We start from the raw sequence: 20,790 nt of genomic DNA, 5'->3' as shown, positions 1-20,790 counted from the left end.
TTTTTGTGCACCGGGCCTCTAGTATATATATAAAAGGCTAATATGCAAAGTGTCCCTGCAGAAGTTCAATCCGGAGACCAGGAGTTTGATCACTTGCTATGATGTGCACTGACCACCAGGGGCCAGCGAGGAATGAAGGACGCCCTGGCCAGCAGCCAGAAGGCCCCGATTGGCCCTGATTGCTGGCCAGCCCTAGGGACCCTACCCATGCATAAATTGTGTGCACCATGCCTCTAGTGTTCATATAAACAAGCAAGGGAAGGAACCTCCTCCCCCAATCTGGGTAATATCTTGTGAACACATGGGGCCCCCAAGTAGGTCTATACTGTGAAGCCCTGCACACACAGCAAGTTCCTCCCTTGCAAGCACCACAGAGAGAGTATAAATGCAGACAGACTTGCCAAAAGCCTGATGGGGCAGACATGCAGCAGCTTAGTAACCAAACAGTGGCTTAAATTTATTATGTTAGTAGTCATGTCTATGAACAGATGGGCTAGTAATTAGATGTAGTGGGTCTCTGTGTGCTGTTTGAGAGTGGGGCTCCAAGAATTGGTTACTTTTCTGGTCATCCCATACTCTCTAATTTGTCTCAGTTTCTCTCCTGGCCCTATAAAACAACCAGTAGAGCTTGGAATGTTGGGTGACTAATGCTATGTCCATATCCCTGGATAAGCCAATCAGTTAATTTCAAGTTAAATGGAAGTCCCTATCAGGCCCCTGAATGTCTTAGGTTTCAACTCTAGACACCATCACATAAGGACATTCAAGATTTGAACCAGAGAGAGGAACTGACCTTTTCCTTCAGACCCTAGGAGAAACTTAGGTGGACATACCTTATACTAATTGCCTAATTCCTTATGCCACAGCTCTCTCCTCTATCCCTAAGAAAACTAATACGCATGCATAAAGAGTTTCCTGGCTGGGAATAAAGCTTACTGCTTTCCTGCGTCACTGTCAAAGTGAAATCAGGTGATTTAGTGATCCAAGTCACAGCACCAGAAAGATGTTACCGGAGAGCCATCTAGGTCAGAGGGGCCAATCCCTTCCTTGACTCTTGTCTTGCTCATTAGAAAGAATTCAGGCAAGTGACAGAAAGCAGTGTTGAGACAAAGCAAGTGAATTTCTTAAGGAAGCAAAGCAAGTGAATTTATTAAGAATGCACTTGGCATAAAGCACAAGTGGTCAACTCAACTAGTCTGAGCGCTCCACCTGATGGGGGTTCAAGGATTTTATACATTTCCTCCCTGTAGGTGTCAAGGTTTTCCTTCTGGACAGACTAGACTTCAAGGACCCTTCTTACATTGTGTGGCTTTTCCAGAATTTATGAAAACATATGGTGATTTTATCTTGGAAAATCCCAAGACTGCTTATTTCTTTGTTCAGCGGGTGAGATAATTTCCCCTTTTCCCCTTCCCATCCTTCTGCCCTGGCAGCTATATCCTGCCTAACTCCTCAAATATTTAGTACAGTCTAAAAGGTCTATTCCATAGCATGATATTTCCCAGACTTTACTTACCAAGTTACATCTAAAATAATACTAACAACTGCAAAATATGGCTTAGACTTAAGCTGGAATAAAAACCTTCTTAAGTCAATCAGTAATTTATTTCTAATATATATTTTGTTGCAAATATATTAAAATATGAAAACCTCTGGGCAAAGGAAATTTGATAATATTTAAAAAAACCTTTCAGGATTCATATAAAACTACATCAGCTAAGGTATATAACATACCTGAGCCTGTGTCCCAGCTCTGCCACTCACCAGCAGTATGATCTTGTAGAAGTCATATTTCACTAACTATTCCTCATTTGAAATTATAAATATAATGTTACTTTATACAAAGGATTTTTTTGAGTTTTAGGGAGATTAAGAATATATGTGACAATTCTTTTGAATCAATAATATTAATAAAATGGATGCTATTGTGAACTGCAAGAAACCTAACTACTCAATTTATAATTTAGTACTTTTCTAAATCTTAATAGTTCCTCTAACTGGGATTACATAGAGGCAATACAGATAAAAAAAATTTTCACCTGAAAATAGAACATTGAATTTTAATTTCATACTTGTCATTTTACTAGCTGCAGATCTTTGCAAAGTTACTAAGCTTCACTAAGATCCTCAACATAAAATGAGAATAAAAACATCTATTATCAAAATACACTTTATGATTTAGTCATAATTTGTAGGTAGAAAAGATGTTGCTAGCAAGAACACAGGTACATTTAACTTGGTTTAAAAAATCGCCACTCTCACTAAGAAGAAGGTAACAATCCCTTCAATGTTCAGGAGCTTTGCAAGGTATTATTGAGAAATGCCCCATAAACGTTGAGAAGTTTTGCTAGAATATTTCTGACAAAGAAAGGGATTCAATATTTGTTTAGTGGTTTGCATTAGCTTGGCATATAATAATTGCTTTATATAAATTATCCCATTCTTTTATTTTATAGACACTTCCATAAAAGAGTGAGTGACCTATTTGACACATAAGGCAACTACTAATTGAAGATATTAATGACATTATCCATAGACACAGAGCTACTGAATGAAAAGGCAAATATTCATAATTCAAGTCTGTTTAGCATCAACAGTCTATGCTTTTTCTAATATGCCTTCTATATATTTTCTTGACAATGGAGATATTCTTCATTATTTGATGTCTATTATCGGAACCAGACCATCAATGTGCAGAAAGATAATTCCATACTTTTAAATGACACCCACAATGTCAGCTGCTTTTTCCCAATAATTAAAAAATTCTTTATGAACACATTCAACAAATAATTATTGAGTACCTATATATTAAGACTCAATTTGGTTGTGCATAACAGAAGAGCTAACACTCAGTGACTTAAATAATGAAGGTGTTTATTCATTTCAGGTAGTAATAGAAAGTGCAGAGGTGGACAGTAATCACTTCATTTGCAGCTCTATCCTGCTGGTCTTTCTATCACACCCTCAGCATGTACTTCTTAGTCACCACCTCACGATTGCAGGATAGCTGCTAGACTTCCAAATTTGCCTTTAATATATGAAGAAAAAAAGAGAGAAAGGCAAAAGTCTTGTGCCATGATTTCTGCTTCTGCTGACAAAGTAGTTTATAAGAAAGAATTTCATGGAACAAAATTACATAGAAAGATAGGATTTTAAAAATAACTAATTTTTAAAATAACAGATTTACAGAAAAACTGTGATGATAATATGAAAAGTTCCCAAATACCACATTTCTCGATTCCCTGTTATTAATTTCTTACATGTGTAAGACTCAGTGAACAAAAACAGATATATTATTACTAAGTAAAATTTATACTGTATTCACATTTTCTTAGTTTTTTTGTATATTTTTTCTGTTCCAAAATCCCATCAAGGCTACTACATCATATTCTATCGCCATATCTCCCAAGGCTCCTCTTGACTGGGACAGTTTGTCATAATTTCTTTGTTTTGGATGACTTGATAGTGTGGGGTGTTCTTATCGTGTGTGTGTGTGTGTGTGTGTGTGTGTGTGTGTGTGTGTGTGTGTTTGGTTTGTTTTGTGTAGAATGTCCCTCTTTTGAGATTTTGCTGATTTTTTTTTTAATGATTAGATTGGAGTTTCAGTCTTTGACAAGAAGACCACAAAAGTGAAATGCCATTTTCATCACATTTTACCAAGAGTACATGATATCACTGTGGATACTGCCCTTGATCACCTGGCTGAAGTAGTATTTATTAGTTCCTTGGTTGCCAGGTATGTTCTACCTCTATGAGTGCAGTATATTTACATAAATCATTTGGAATTTTTCTGCATGGGAAATCTATTTCCTCATTTTTAAATTTATTCAATCTTTTATTTATATCAGTATGGGCTCATGTATATTTATTTTGTATTTCAGGTTATAATCCAATATTACTTTTTTTGACTATTTTTCATGAAAAGTTGGACATACTTTTTAATATATAATTCTTGGTAATATATAAAAAATTGCTAAAGGCTTAGAAGATTTTAACAACATGATAAACAAATTTGTGTAATTCACATATGTAGGACTTGGCATCTAACAATGAGAGAATGCACATTATTTAAGAGTGTGTAGAACATTTACTAAAACTGTCCTATGAAATGTGTTAAAAGGCAAGTCTGAATAATTTCAAGAAGCTAGAATAATCAAGTGTATGTTTCCTGACCACAGTGTGAAATTAAGCCAGCATAAAAACATTACTAACAACTTTTAAAATAAAGCAAAATAATTTTCAATAAATAATTGTTTAAAAAAGAAATCACCCACTCCTAAAATGTGAGCAGTGATCAACTATTTTCTTCTGAAAAAGTTACTTCTGAAAAGAATAGGGAAAGTAACTTTACAGTGGAAAAAACAAACGCTACTTCAGCCAGGTGATTACTGTCAGTACCAGCTGTCATAAATCATGTTGATAGCGTATAACCCTAATATGTCCTGAAATGGCACTTTCCCTCTTTGATATTCTCCCCAAAACACATCAGGCTTTTTAATTATGATAAATTCTAATAGAAGGTTATCTTGCAGCATGCTTGACCAGTACTTCTCAAAACTATCAAGGTTATTTAAAACTAGAGGCCCAGTACACAAAATTTGTGCACTGGTGTCCCTCACTCAGCCCAGCCTGCACTCTCTCCAATCTGGGACCAATCGGGCCTACACCAGCAGTCGGACAACCCTCTCACAATCCGGGACTTCTGGCTCCCAACCGCTTGCCTGCCTGCCTGCCTGATTGCCCCTAACCATTTCTACCTGACACCCTGATCACCCCCTAACCACTCCCCTGCCAGCCTGATCGACACCTAACTGTCTCCCTGCTGGCCCGATTGCCCCTAACTGTCCTCCCCTGCAGGCCTGGTCACCCCCAACTACCCTCCCCTGCAGGCCCAGTCCTCCCCAACTACCCTCCCCTGCCAGCCTGGTCACTCCTAACTGCCCTCCCTGCTGGCCTGGTCCCCCACAACTGCCCTACCCTGCTGGCCTGATCGCCCACAACTGCCCTCCCCTGCTGGCCATCTTGTGGTGGCCATCTTGTGACCACATGGGGGCGACCATCTTTGATCACATGGGGATGGCCATCTTGTGTGAGGGTGTGATGGTCAATTTTCATATCACCTCTTTATTATATAGGATAAGAAAGTCTAAGGAACTGTCTCAGTCAAGAAAAATCTAAAGAGACATGATGAAATGTCATATGGTATCCTAGATAAGATCTTGGAAGGGAAAAAAAAGATCAGCTTAAAATTGTGGAAAATATTAAATCTAGTAAATTTTGGTGGAATCTTTAGGGTTTTCTATGTACAATATTTGCAAATAATGACCGTTTTACTTCTTACTTTCCAATTTGGATGCCTTTTATGTTTTCTACTTGTCTGATCACTATGATCAGGACTTCCAGTACTATGTTGAATAAGAGTGGTGAAAGTGGGCATCCCTGTTTTATTCCTGGCCTTAGGGGAAATGGTTTTAGTTTTTACCCTTTGATTTTGATGATGGCTGTAGGTTTGTCATGTATGGCCTTTACTTTATTGAGGTATGATCCCTCTATTCCCACTTTGCTGAGAGTTTTTATCAAAAAAGAGTGTTGGATTTTATAGAATGAATGCCTCTTCTGCATCTATTGATATTATCATAATGATTTTTGTCTTTCAATTTCTTTATGTGATGTATCACGTTTATTAATTTGTGAATATAACACAAGCCTGGAATAAATCCCACTTGATCATGGGGTATGATCTTTTTAATATATTGCTGGATCCGATTTGCTAAAATTTTGTTGAGGATTTTAGCATCTTACGTTCATCAGGGATAATGGCCTAATTCTCTTTCTTTGTAGTATCTTTATCTGGTTTGGGGATTAGGATAATGCTGGCCTAATAAAAAGAGCTTGGAAGTGTTCCTGCCTCTTTGATTTTTTGGAAAGGTTTCAGGAAGATAGGTGTTTGTTCTTCTTTGAATGTTTGGTAAAACTCCCCTGTAAAGCTGGGCTTTTGGTTGCTGAGAGTTTTTTGATTACTGCTTCATTTTCATCAATTGTTATTGGCCTATTCAGGTTTTCTGATTCTTCCTGCTACAGTTCTGAAAGATTGTATCTTTCTAGGAATTTGTCCATTTCATCCACATTGTCCAGCTTGTTGGTATATAGTTTCTCATTTCTTATACAGTGGGGCCTTGACTTACGAGTGTCCTGACTAACGAGTTTTTCGAGATATGAGCCGTCTCTTGGCCACCTTTTTGCTTTGAGTTGCGAGCTAAAATTCGGGTTATGAGTCAGCTTCAGATACCCCACCGCTAGTTGGCGCAGTGAACGCCACAACATCAGCCCAGCATCACGTGTCTCACTCGTTCACTGTTGATTTGACATACGAGTAATTTGAGTTACGAGCTCCGTCACAGAACGAATTAAACTCATAAATCAAGGCCCCACTGTAATCCTTTGTATTGCTGTGTGGTCAGTTGTTACTTCACTGCTTTTATTTCTGTTTTCATTTATTTGGTTCCTCTCTCCTTGTTTCTTGATAAATCTGACTAAAGATTCATCAGTATTGTTATCTTTTCAAAGAAACAGCTCTTGATCTCATTAATCTTTAGTGGGTTATTTTTTTATACACCAATAATGAATTCTCAGAAAGAGAAACTATGAAAACAATCCTACTTACCCCAGCAGCAAAAAAATTAAGATACATAGAAATAAACTTAACCAAGGAGGTAAAATATTTGTATTCAGAAAATTACAGTATATTGAAAAAAAATAGAGGATGATATAAACAAGTTGAAGAATATATTATGTTCATGGACAGGTAGAATTAACACCATTAAAATATCCGTACTACCCAAAGCAACCTATAGATTCAATGTAATTTCTATTAAAATACCAATGGAATATTTCACAGATTTAGAAAAAATACTCCAGAAATTTATATGGAAACAAAAAAGACCCCGAATAGCTGTAGCAATCTTGAGAAAGAAGAACAAAGTTGGAGGGATCACAATACTAGATATCAAGTTATACTACAAAGCCACTGTACTCAAAACAGCCTGGTACTGGCACAAGAATAGGAATAGAAATCAATGGAACAGTAGAGAGAACCCAGAAATCAACCCAAACCATTATGCTAAATTAATATTTGACAAAGCAGGCAAGAACATACAATGGAGTCAAGACAGCCTCTTCAATAAATGACACTGGGAAAATTGGACAGATACATGCAAAAACAAACAAACAAACAAAAAAACTAGACCACCAACTTATATCATATATAAAAATAAACTCAAAAAAAGGATAAGAGACTTAAATGTAAGTCCTGAAACCATAAAAATATTGGGGAAAAATTATTGGTAGCAAAATCTCAGACATCTCTCATAGCAATATGTTTAACAATACATCTCCTAGGACAAATCAACAAATGAGAAGTGTTCACGAGGATATGGAGAAAAGGGAACCCTCATACTCTGCTGGTGGGAATGCAGACTGGTGCAGCCAACAACAATATGGAGTTTCCTTAAAAAATTAAAAATGGAACTCCCATTTGACCCAGTGATCCCACTTATAGGAATATATCCTAAGAAATCAAAGACATCAATCAGAAAGAATATATGCACCTCTATGTTCATAGCAGTGCAATTTACAATAGCTAAGATTTGGAAACAGCCTAAGTGCCCATCAGCAGATGAGTGGGTTAAAAAACTGCAGTACACCTATGCAATGGAATACTACGCTGCTGTAAAATAGAAAGAACTCTTACCATTTGCAACAGCATGGGTGGATCTAGAGAGCATTATGCTAAGTGAAATAAGCCAGTCAGAGAAAGATAAGTATCACACGATCTCACTTATATGTGGAATTTAATGAACAACATAAACTGATTAACAAAAATAGACCCAGAGATATAGAAGCATCAAATATTGTCAAAGAGTGGTTAGTCCATGGGAAAATGTTTTCCATATATCACTAAATTTTTTTTAATATTACAGAACAATAAGTTCATTATGCATATATTTTCCTAAAATTTTTTACAGAAAAAAATGAGTTATAATAAGAGTAATTTTATCTTTATCTTTCTACTTTTATTTTCCATACTGTATATGTATTATTTCTTATTTCAAAAATAGATATACTGTGTAAATATAAAAAAATAAAAAGAAAAGAAATCCACTCATTTAAATGTTCTTTCTCTGTAGTTAAGGTTTTGTTTCTCTTCACTGCTTTTAAGAATACTTTTATTTGTCTTTAATTTCTGAATTTTTACTGGGAAGGGCCTTACTGTGAATTAATCATTTTATGGTGTTTTCCAGGATTGTTTAATCTGTATATTTATATATTTTGCCCCAAAATGTAAACTTCTCAATCATTACTTATTTGAGCACTTTTAAATTTTTTTTTTATTCTTGACCTCTTTCTCCTGGTAAGGACTTTGATGGCAAAAAATTTAGAGCTTTTATAATGATACACTGGGTCCCTCAGCCTGGCCTGCACCCTCTTGCGGGGAGCAGGCCTAAGCCGGCAGTTGGACATCCCTCTTGCTGTCCGGGACTGGTCACTCCTTACCTCCCACCTGCTCGCTGCTCCTTAGTGCTGTCACGGAGACGGGAGAGGCTCCCACCACTGTCTCTGTGCTCACCAGCTGTGAGCCGGACTTCTGGCTGAGCTCCTGCATTGAGCGTCTGCTCCCTGGTGGTCAGTGTGCATCATAGCAACGGGTTGTTCTGGTTGTTCTGCCGTAAAGGTCGCTTTGGTCCAAGGTGTCAGTATTTTTCCATGGCCCCTTCTCACTCATGTGGCTTCACAGCTCCAACTAGCAAAAGCAGAGAAAGAAAACATGGTGTTAATCTCCTGGTCTAAGTGAAAATAATAATAAAATAAGCATGATGTTCTTTTTTCAACCAACACTTTCCCAATACCCTCAGAAACAATTATTTTTATTGGTTTATTCTTCTGCAGATTAGGAAATGATCCACTTTCACTTTTCTTTTGATCTTCTGGTTAGTGCAAGACATTAGCAATATTCCCCTCCCTTATAGTTACATGCTATTCTATTTTCTTTGTAACAAAATTACTATGTGAAACAGAACCTACTGCATATTCAGACAGAAATACAAAATGGTTTCTGAACATACTTTTTGAAAATTGTAATGTTATTTATAGTTCCTCAATTTTATTTACTGGATCTCATTGAATATTAATTTGCTGCATGGATCCTACTTTAGAGAATCAATGTTGGGTAAAATCAATTCCATCCCTCTGGTGAAAGTCTTTTCCTCTTGCCTTTTCATATTCTCTTTACAATCTGTTTATATTAACTTTATATGACTGATACAGAAAAAAATTCTCATGTGTCTTACGCTTGAGAATGTTACATGATAAAAGGAATATATTATTTGGATTTGCAGGAAGAAAACCAAATCCCATTAGAAGCCTTACAGAAAATAAAGCATTCTGAAAGTGCGTTTTACATGCACACTCCAAGATAATGGGAGTTAATTATTTCTGGTCAGTGCTTCAGGTCAATGGGCCTGTTGGGAGATCTGGTGGGAAAACATGGGTGGTTTATGGGCCATTTAAGCTGGAAAAATGCAAAGGCAGAATGCCTTATACATTATTATTTTCCAGAGAAATAAATTATTGCATGGGGATTTAGTGAATAAGTGAAATGTTTACTTGGTGAATTAGTGCTTCTTGTGTTTTTAAGCAAGGATATTACCTAGGAACACTCATGCCTCTTTCCCAGCTCTCATTAATGATTCGTTTCATTTTGTGATCCCACCATTATCTCCCAAATGTCCAGAGGGCAAGAAGAAAGTCCATGAACAGATCCGCAGCTAACTTGTCAAATACAAACATGGTCTAGACTAGAGACATACACAGTTTCATTTCTTCAGCAGCAGCATCTCTGTGCTCCTCTGGTGTCAGTCTCAGGTGAATTTTCTCCCTCTAGTCTATCTTCTTCTTTTTATTTCTACATCTTCACCCAGGCTTCCTGCTACTCACCCCTGCCCCTGTTTCATTCTGGCCTAGTGCTGTGTGATCAAGAATGTGGAGGTATCAGCCCTCCTTCTCAAACCCTTGGGGTTCTCCATAGTATGAGCTCACAGTTCTCCACAGAAGTACTAGCTATTATAGACTGGTCAGTACAAGTCCTCTACGAGACAAACTATTTGCCATAGGCATTGCTTCTCATAGCCTAACTTCAAAGGTTTACTAGATGAAAAACACTCCCATTTCAGAAAGAGTATAAGTGAAAAAGAAAATAGTGAAATAGAAAACCCTGAGCTCCCATTTACTTATTCATTTAGAATTTAATGAGACTCGTCTAAGCACCTATAATTATCCAAGCTTCTAGGACATTAAAATAAATCAGATGCTTTCCTTTTTCTTAGAATATCTCTTTCAAATGGAGAAGTAAGGCATGTAAATAGATGAATGACACTGCAATGTGTGGTAGGGCTATAATGAGTCTAAACAAAACACTGTCGAGGATAAATGATTTCAATGGGACAAAAATTGAAAGCTTAGTGTTTCAGGTAACAATCTACCTAGAGAGAATCAGGGAACAATGGAAGTACCACTTTTCACCTGCAATGTCCACAAGCTCTCTACAAAAGAAATCTGATAAATTTATTTTATTTTTTCAATTAGAATTGACAGACAATATTATATTAGTTTCAGGTGTACAACCTAGTGATTAGACATTTATTTTTTTAATTATTTATTGTTGAAAGTATTACATATGTCCCCTTTTCCCCATTGACCTCTAGACATTTATTTTTTTAATTATTTATTGTTGAAAGTATTACATATGTCCCCTTTTCCCCCATTGACCTCTCCCAGCCTGACCCCCACCACCCAGCATAGGCCTTCACCCCCTATTGTCTGTGTCCATTGATTATGCTTATATGCATGTATACAAGTCCTTTAGTCGATCTCTTACCCACCACCTCCCAACCTTCTCTGCCTTCCCTCTGATGTTTGACGGTCTGTTCCATGCTTCTATGTCTCTGGATCCATTTTTGTTCATAAGTTTATGTTGTTCATTATATTCCATAAAGGAATGAGATCATGTGATACTTATCTTTCTCGGACTGGTTTATTTTGCTTAGCATAATGCTCTCCAGGTCTATTCATTCTGTTGCAAATTGTAAGTTCTTTCTTTTTTACAATAGCATAGTACTCCATTGTGTAGATGTACCACTGTTTTTTAATCCACTCATCTGCTGATGGGCACTTAGGTTGTTTCTAAATCTTAGCTATGGTAAATTGTGCTGCTATGAACATAGGGGGGCATATATACTTTCTGATGAGTGTTTCTGAATTCTTGGGATATATTTCTAAAAGTGGGATTGCTGAGTCAAATGGAAGTTGCATTTTTAATTTTTTGAGGAATCTTCATACTGTTTTCCACAGTGGCTGCACCAGTCTGCATTCCCACCAGCAGTGTATGAGGGTTCCTTTTTCTCCACATCCTCGCCATCACTTGTCATTTGTTGATTTGTTGATGATAGCTATTCTGACAGGTGTGAGGTGGCACCTCACTGTCGTTTTAATTTGCATCCTTCAGATAGTTAGTGACTTTGAGCAGTTATTCATATGCTCTTGGCCTTCTGTATGTCCACTTTCGTGAAGTGTCTATTTAGGTACTTTGCCAATTTTTGATTGGATTGTTTACCTTCTTTTTGTTAAATTGTATGAGTTCCCTATAAATTTTGGAGATTAAACCCTTATCAGATATAACATTAGCAAATATATTCTCCTCTGAAGTGGGCTCGCTTGTTGATTTTTTGATGGTTTCTCTTGCTGTGCAGAAACTTTTTATATTGATGTAGTCCCATTTGTTTATTTTCTCCTTAGTTTCCATTGTCCTAGGAGCTGTATGGTAAACATATTGCTATGAGATATGTCTGATATTTTGCTACCTATGGATTCCTCCAAGATTTTATGGTTTCCCATCTTATATTTAAGTATTTTATCCATTTTGAGTTTATTCTTGTGTATGGTGTGAGTTGGTGTTCTAGTTTCATTTTTCCTCCGACACCATTTATTGAAGAGACTGTCTTGACTCCATTGTATGCTCTTGCCTTCTTTGTCAATATTAATTGAGCATAATGACTTGGGTTGATTTCTGGGTTCTCTGTTCTGTTCAGTTGTTCTGTATGACTGTTCTTGTGCCAGTACCAAGCATTTAGAAAACAGTGGCTTTGTAATATAACTTGATATCTGGTATTGTGATTTCTCTAACTTTGTTATTCTTTCTCGGGATTGCTGTGGCTATTCAGGGTCTTTCTTTATTCCATATAAACTTTTGGAGAGTTTGTTCTAGGTCTGTGAAATATGCTATTGATATTCTAATGGGAATTGCAGTGAATCTATAGATTGCTTTGGGTAGTATAGACATTTTAATGTTGATTCTACCAATCCATGAACATGGTATATTTTTCCAATTGTTTATATTTTATTTTATCTCTTTTGTCTACATTTTCTGGTTTTCTGAGTACAGGTATTTTATCTACTTGGTTAAGTTTATTCCTAATATCTTAATTTTTTTTCTTGCAATGGTAAATGTGATTGCTCTTTTTAGTTTCTCTTTCTGATTTCATTATTGATGTATAAAAATTCCATAGTTTTCTGGGTGTTAATTTTGTATCCTGCAACATTGTTGAAATATTTTATTAAATCTAGTAGTTTTCTGATGAAACTTTTAGGGTTTTCTATGTATAATATAATGCCATCTGCAAATAATGAGTTTTACTTCCTCTTTTCAATTTGGATGCCTTTTCTTTTTTTCTTTTTATCTGATCACTATGGCTAGCACTTCTAGTACTATGCTGAACAGGAGTGGTGAAAGTGGGCATCCTGTCTTCTTCCTGTTCTAAAGGGAAATAGTTTTAGTTTGTTTTTTTTTCCCATTGAGTATGACAGGTTTGTAATATGTGGCTTTTATTATGTTGAGGTATGCAGAGGCCTTCCCACTTTGCTGAGAGTTTTATAAAAAATGGATGTTGGATTTTGTCGAATGCTTCCTTTATCCAGTTCCCCACACACCCTTACCCTTTGACATTTATCACTCTGTTTCATGTTCCCATGCCTCTGGTTCTATTTTGTTCATCAGTTTATTTTGTTTATTAGATTCCACATATTAGGGAGATTATATGGTATTTGTCTTTCTCTGACTGGCTTAGCTTAGCATAATAACCTCTAGGTCCGTCCATGTTGTCATAAAAGGTCAGAGTTCCTTGCTTTTTACAGCCACATAGTATTCAATTGTGTAAATGTACTATGGCTTTTTCCCCCCACAAATCTACTGAAGGGCATTTAGGTTGTTTCCAGATCTTGGCTATTTTAAATAGTGCTGCAACAAACATAGATGTGCATATATACTTTCTGATTGGTTTTTAGGATATATACCCTGAAGTATATATTGGGATTCTTAGGATATATACCCTGAGGTGGGATTGCTGTGTCAAAAGGCAGTTTCATTTTTAATTTTTTTGAGGAAGTTTTTAGTGTTTTCAACAGTGGCTGCATCAGCCTGCATTCACATCAACAGTGCACTAGGGTTCCTTTTTCTCCGCATCCTTGCCAGCATTTCTTGTTTGCTATTTATTGATAGTAGCTATTCAGCTAGGTAAGGTGATACCTCATTATAGTTTTAATTTTCATCTCCAAGATGATTAGTGATCTTTAGCATTTTTTCATATGTCTCTTGGCCATTTGTATGTCCTCCTTGGAGAAGTATCTATTCAAGTCATTTGCCCATTTTTTTTTTAATGGGATTGCGTGTCTTCCTAATGTTGATTTGTATAAGTTCCTTACATATATTGGAGATTAAACCCTTATAAGGTGAATCATTGGCAAATATGTTCTCCCATACAGTGGCTTCCCTTTTTGCTTTGTTGATGGTTTCTTTTTTGATACAGAAGCTTTTTCATTTGATGAAGTCCTGTTTGTTTATTTTTTCCTATGTTTGCCTTGCCTTTGGAAACATATTGGCAAAAATATTGTTCTGAAAGATGTCTTGGATTTACTGCCTATGTCTTCTTGTATAATTTTTTATGGTTTTACAACTTACACCATACCATCTTCCTGCTTTGTCAAACATTAATTGAGCATAAAGGACTAGGTTGATTTCTTGGTTCTCTGTTCTGTTCTATTGATCTATGTGCCTGTTCTGTGCAAATATCAGGCTGTTTTGATTACAATGGCTTTGTAGTATAGTTTGATATTTGGTATTGTGAATCCTCCAACTTTGTTCTTCTTTCTCAAGATTGTTGAGAAGCCATTTAGGGTCTTTTTTGGTTTCATATATATTTTTGAAATATTTGTTCTAGATCTATAAAATATGCCTTTGGTATTTTTATAGAGATTGTGTTGAATCTGTAGATTGTTTTTGGTAGTATGGACATTTTAATGATATCAATTTTTCCAATCAATGAACATGGTATATGCTTCTACTTGTTTGTATCTTCCTCTATTTATTTTTTCAATGTCCTATAGTTTTCTAAGTAAATTTATTCCCAAGTATCTTATTCCTAGGAATAAACTTATTTTTGTTGTTGTTCTTGCAATGACAGGAGCAGATCAGTAAATGTCTCAAAGTGACTGGGATCCACCTCCACCCTTTCCATCTGTCAGAATTAGTCACTGAAAATGCTATTTCTGATAGGGCTTATGGCAGCATCAAGAGGATAGTACCTCTAGATCTGTAAGAGAGAAGTGCTATTCAGATTCAGGGGAGATGGTGAGTGTTTCCTCCCAGCCCATAACCACAGGTCTGATCTCAGAGTGGAGCATCTTCTAGGCAGGTAGGTAGGATCTGCTGGAAGCTGGGCATTTCTATGAGCTCTTCCATGAGGGGGAAGCCAAGTTAGGTTCCTGGGAAGGTGGGAGGGACGGCCCCACTCAAATCCAGTCACTGACATCCCTTGAGACTACCCAAACCAATAGGCCTGGATTCTGCTGTTGCCTCCTCAGCAGGAGCTGAGATGCAGAGCAGGGGAGCTGTATGGCAGAGGACAGAGGGTGGGTAGTTGTTGCTGGGAGGGGCTTGTGCTTCTAAGGAGAAATGGCTGCCGCAGTACTAGGGGGTGGGGTGGTGAGATGACCCAGCACAGATATACTGGCAGAAACTCTCCCACATCTCTCCCCAAGCCTCCCTCCACAGACTCTCCTCAGGGGACTACATTCTGCACCGTGCTCACTCTGCCAAAGCCCTGGGTGAGTGGCTGTCAACAATAATCCTATACTCTGGCTCTTTTTAAAAAGTATCTTTGTCACCAGCATGGTCCCTCTCTCCCTGGTTGGTGAAAGCCCTGCTGATTTTCACCAATGGGTGACACCTGGCTGCTGTTCCCAGCTCTGGCACTTTGGGCTGGGGAGCCCAGCCAGGGGGCCAGGTCTCACTCCTCTCTGGGGGAAACCCTGCAATGGATATATCCCTCCTCACCCTCAGCCTGCTGACCATGGGCCTGGGCCCAGCCCCTCTTGCAAACCCACCCTTCCTACCAGTTTGAAGGTGTTTTCTTCCCTTCCTTGTTTAAAAGTCTCCTCTTCAGTCCTGACTGGTGTGGCTCAGTTGGTTGGAGCATCATCCCACATGTTGAAAGGTCCAGGGGTTTGATTCCAGTCAGGGCACAAACCCTGGTCTGGGCATGTGTGAGAGGGAATTGATTGATGTTTCTCTCTCACATCAATGTTTCTCTCTCTCTCTCCCTCTCTCTCCCTCTCTCTAAAATCAATAAAACCATGTCTTCAGGTGAGGACTTAAAAAAAGAAATTTAAAAATAAATAAATAAATAAATAAATAAATAAATAAATAACAGTCTTTTCTTTAGCTTGTCTTTAGTTGGTAATTCAGGGTGAATGTTATCCAGTTTAGTTTTATTTCCAGTTTGGTTCGGAGAGAAGGTGTGAGAAAGATCCACCTACTCCACTGCTACCTTGAACTACCAGCTCTTTTAGTTGTTTTGATTGGCTGTTTTCTGCTTTCTTAACTTCCAAATCTATAATTTGATTCTCTGCTTCATCTACTCCACTGTTTATTCTCTGTGATTCATTCTTCATTTTAGATAGTTTATTCTAATTTCTGATTGGTTCTTTTTTATATTTTCTAACTCTGTTTTTATGTTTCTTATCTCTTTGTTGAAATTCTCACTAAGTTAATATACTCTTTTCCTAAGTTCATTGACTATCCTTTAACCAGTATTTTAAGTTCTGCATTTAGTAAACTGCTTTTACCCATTTTATTCAGTTCTTTTTCTGGGCCACATTTTTTGTATCCTCATTTTGGCAACCTCCCTGTGTTTGTTTCTATGTATTAGGTGGTGATGCTTGGTAGAGGGGCCTAATGTAGGAGATGTATAGTGGCAGATCCTCTCTGATAATCAGAGGTGGGAACTCCAGTTGTGCCCCCTGTTTAGACTTTGTTCATTCCCCCCCCCCATTGTAGTTGAGCCTTGATTATTGTTGGCACCTTGGTGGAAGGATTTACCCCCAGGCTGATTGGCTGCAAGGACTGACAACCATGCAGGGACTGACCCCATGATACAGGACTTACTTCCGCAAGTGTCTGGTGCCTGCTGAGTCCACCCTTTGAGTATGTCTTTGTGGAGAATGTGGGGTGGTTCGTTGATGTGATCTGAAGTTATCCACTAGGTACTCTGGCTCTGGGGCCTCCAAAGAGGTGCAGGCCAAGGTCAGCCTCTGCCTATGTTCTGTCCAGGGCCAATGGGCGTCAGATACAAAGTGATCTGCAAATGGCTGCTACTTGTGCTGGCTTTGGAGGTGCCCAGATGAGGCCAACTTGCAAACCGAGGCCAGCTGTTGGGCGTTTGGCCATGCAGCATGTAAGAGCATGCTGAGGAAAGATGCTGTTTGTTGAAGAGATTTTAAGAAAGTCCAAAGCATGAGCCAATACAGGCCTTTTGTCTGGAAAAGCCACTGGAAAAGGATTTGGTGGGTCCACAAGTTGGGTAGGGCAGGGTCTCTGGGAATCACTAGGGCAGAGTGAACACCTTAGCTGGGTTAATGGAGACTCAGATATGGCACCTGCTTTCTGGACTCAGAAAAAAACAGTGATCTTCACCAGGTCTTCTGTCCAGGAGAAAGCTGCACCCCCAGCGCTCACCTGATGTCACATAACTCAGTTCTTCACCATGTGTCCCTGCTACCCCAATGTGGAATGTGATGAACATGGTCTGGGTGTGGTGTTTTCAACATGTCACTCCTTCTGCCTACAGTGTACCGATTGGCCTATGAGCAGTATGCCACATACAAACCTAGGTACTTGCCTGAACTTTAGTGGATTGGTCTCCAACTCTTTCTTTTTCTGACCTCAAAGCTTTGACTAGATATCCAGTTGGATTAAATTGTGAGCATAGTACATTAACCAACTCTGTGTTTTTCAAATACTTTGATTTCATATACCCTTTAATATATGCTCAGGAAATCTCAGCACTTTGGGGAAAAAGAATTAATGAACACATTTGAAAGTGAGTAGTTTCTTGTCCTTTTGTAAATAAAGATCAAAGATAAAAGAGATAAACAGGAACACAGAATTTTGAAATGTGATAAGACTAGAGGCCTAATGCATGAAATTTGTGCAAGAGTAGGCCTCCTTTCTCCCAGCTGCCGGCACTGGCTTCCCTCTGGCACCCAGGACCCGAGATTCCCTTGCAGCCCAGGCTTCATTCGGAAGGTTGTCCGGAAAGATGTCCAGTCTAATTAGCATGTTACACATTTATTATTATAGATAATTACAATAGTAGTTTTATGGACTTGGTACTAGGGAGTACTAGGATGAGAAGCATCAGGGTTAGCTGCCCAGGATGGACACTCCCCATAAACTGGTTTTGAAGGTAAGAGGCTTTTTTTTTTTTTTTTTTTTACCAGTTGTCAGGTGCAAAGAGGTGTCTGAGAGAATCATTGCACTGCAGACCAAAAAAGGCTGTCACTACGATGTAAACTCTAGTCATTTACACATTCTAGGAGAAAATGCCTTGGTGGCTATTGATCTGATAGTGTTTAGGACCCTATAAGATGAAAATGGACTAAACTTGAAAAATTATAAGAGAAAAATAGTCTACTTATGACAAGGGCATACCCGGATATAAGCAAGGTACATCACATCCATATGTCTTATTTCTGTATGTTATGCTGCAACCCCCAAAACCCCTGGGTCAACAAAAGAGTTGTGATGGTTTTTTTCGGAGTAAGGCCAGGTCTCTGGAGAACCAGGGTGGGAAGAGGTGGAGCCTTGCCTCCCTCGCCATGCTCTCTCTTGCAGGTGAGAAACCTAAGAGGCTGAGAGGGTGATGATATTACTAAATGTAAACAGAGCAAGGTAAGAAAGAGTCTTAATCTCCAGGGGGAGGATAGGGGGCCCAGACAACTGGAAGAATCGGTTGAGACTAAGAAGTTAGGCAGGAACTTCAGTTACAAGGCTTGGGTGGATCCCAACAGACTTAACTCAATCCAAACTGTCACACTCTGCTCTTTGACCAGCTATGGTACGGTAGAGGTAGTATGTGGAATCTACTATCTACTATTCTCTGACTCAGTGTTAAATGCCTTTATTTCTGGGGAGCTGCCAATAGTTTGGACAGATCTTGCTGTTGCCTGAGTTTTACTCTTTGGGTTTTCATTGGCTGGTCCCTCATTCCTTCCTTCTAGGTTTCTTAGATGTGATGTTAAAATTAAGGTAGAATAAGTTTTGTGAAGTGTCAGAGTCTTACTTTTCAGGGGATCTGATAAGTTAACTACCCAGTGATCTTTATGTTGTTCTAATAAACTCTTAAGAAAATGTAAAAAAAATATATGAATATCTTCACAAAATTTAAGCTGATTTAAAACATTTTCCTCATATGTTTAATACTGTAGTTGCAAATAGTGTATATGTTGAAGTTTTGAAGTATTGACATTTTAAAATAATGTTATATGACTTTTAAATGTGTACAGTGGAATAACTTTACATAGTAATTAAACACCTATAATCATTCACTTAGAAATAATCTTTTAAAAGTCATAAATTTTGTAGTGTTTAATGTACTCCTTACCTTGTATTTCTCTTCACAGGCAATTCTTCCTAATGTAATATAATGTTATTATTGAAAATGTTTTATGTATCACTGTTTTATGCATTCCTTTCATAAACTATGTTTATATATTTAAATTTAGATGCTTGTATTTCTTGTGAATAAAAATACTTTAATCATTTTTTCATTATGAATTAAGCTATAATTAATATAATTAGCAGTGCACAACTGATTAAAACACTATACTACAAATTTGTATTAGTAACTATTAAACACAAAAAGTGTGTGTGGATTTTCATGTTGAAACCTATAAGTTAATGTTAACCAATGTCACCCCAATTAATTTAATTAGTAATAAATAAAATGAAAAAATAAACACAAAAAAGTAAACTTTTATATAAAACCCATTTCTTAATGAGGCATATTTTTTCAATTAATTCATTACCCATAAATAAACATTACTAATTGCTAGAATGAGAAATTATTCAGTGAAAAATTAACAAGAAAAAAATGTTTAGGTTATATTAACTCTGAGTCCTGAAAGGTGAATTACTAATTGTTGATGATGAATTATTTACAGTAAGATGAATACATTTTCTTATTAATTATTCCAGATTAATTAATTCATTTCAGAAATGAATAAATGATCAGATAAAAGTTTGGGTAACAATAGAGAATCAGAGACTTAATAGCAAGTAAAGTGAATATGAATTTAGGAAATGTGATAATCTTTTAGGAAAAGTTAATGAAAATATTTCTCCTATAAATTTGAATAAATAGTTGAGAACATATGAAACTTTTACCTATTTCTAATTTATGTTTTAATTACTCAGTAACTTAAGTTGATTTGAAGAGAATAATCATGTGTTTTTTTGTTTTTGTTGGTTTTTTACCTCCTCTTTGATCCTGCAAAACTTTCAACTGAGATGCTAACCAAGACAAGAATAAAAGAAAAGATACACCAAGATGCAAAAGTTGTAAGTGCAGAAAGGACACATTTTCCAACAAATTAGTACTTTTCAACATGATTTTTATAATTCTTTACTATTTTACATCTAGCTATATGATAGTATACATAGATAGTCTTACCGTGTATTTGTTGTCTGGATGAAATAAAGCATTATCATCGTCAATATTTCTTAACTGACCTTGTCTTTGATCATACAAAAAGTACCTCCAGAGCACTGTATTCCTTGATAATTGTTGGGCTATAAAATAACTCCATTTTTATATGTAGTGTCTTGACTAAAATACATACAGTTGGCTTCAATATTTTAAATGGTCCATTTTACTGGTATTTTGAATTTTTACATCTCAAATTTGTACCTGTATGATTTTTCTTCAATCTTTAAGTATTTATTGGCCTTCTATTATTTCAAAATAGGACTTTTAGTACACTGTTTAATAGAAATGCTAATAGTATAAACCCATGACATTTTATTTCTGAACAGTAGTTTATCATTAATCATGATGTTCACTGTATATTTGTTCCTCTGTAGAACTTTATTACCAAATAGTGAATTACTTTTTTATTACAGTTTGGTTAAAACTTTTTTATATCTAAGACAAATTGGTATAAAATTTTAATGTAATCTTTTCTGAATATTTAGAGATAGTATATGATTTGTTTTTATTATTTAGTTAAGGTAATGATCAATTATCAAATGTTAAGCCAACTTTTACTCCTATAATGAACCCAATTTGAACATTGTGTATATTTTAAATGTCACTGAATTAGGATTACTACTCTATTGCCTAGAGT

The sequence above is a fragment of the Myotis brandtii genome, unplaced genomic scaffold (assembly GCF_000412655.1).
Source record: "Myotis brandtii unplaced genomic scaffold, ASM41265v1 scaffold402, whole genome shotgun sequence".
NCBI lineage: Eukaryota > Metazoa > Chordata > Mammalia > Chiroptera > Vespertilionidae > Myotis > Myotis brandtii.
The sequence above is the reverse complement of the archived record's forward strand: the minus strand, read 5'-3'. Positions refer to the sequence as shown.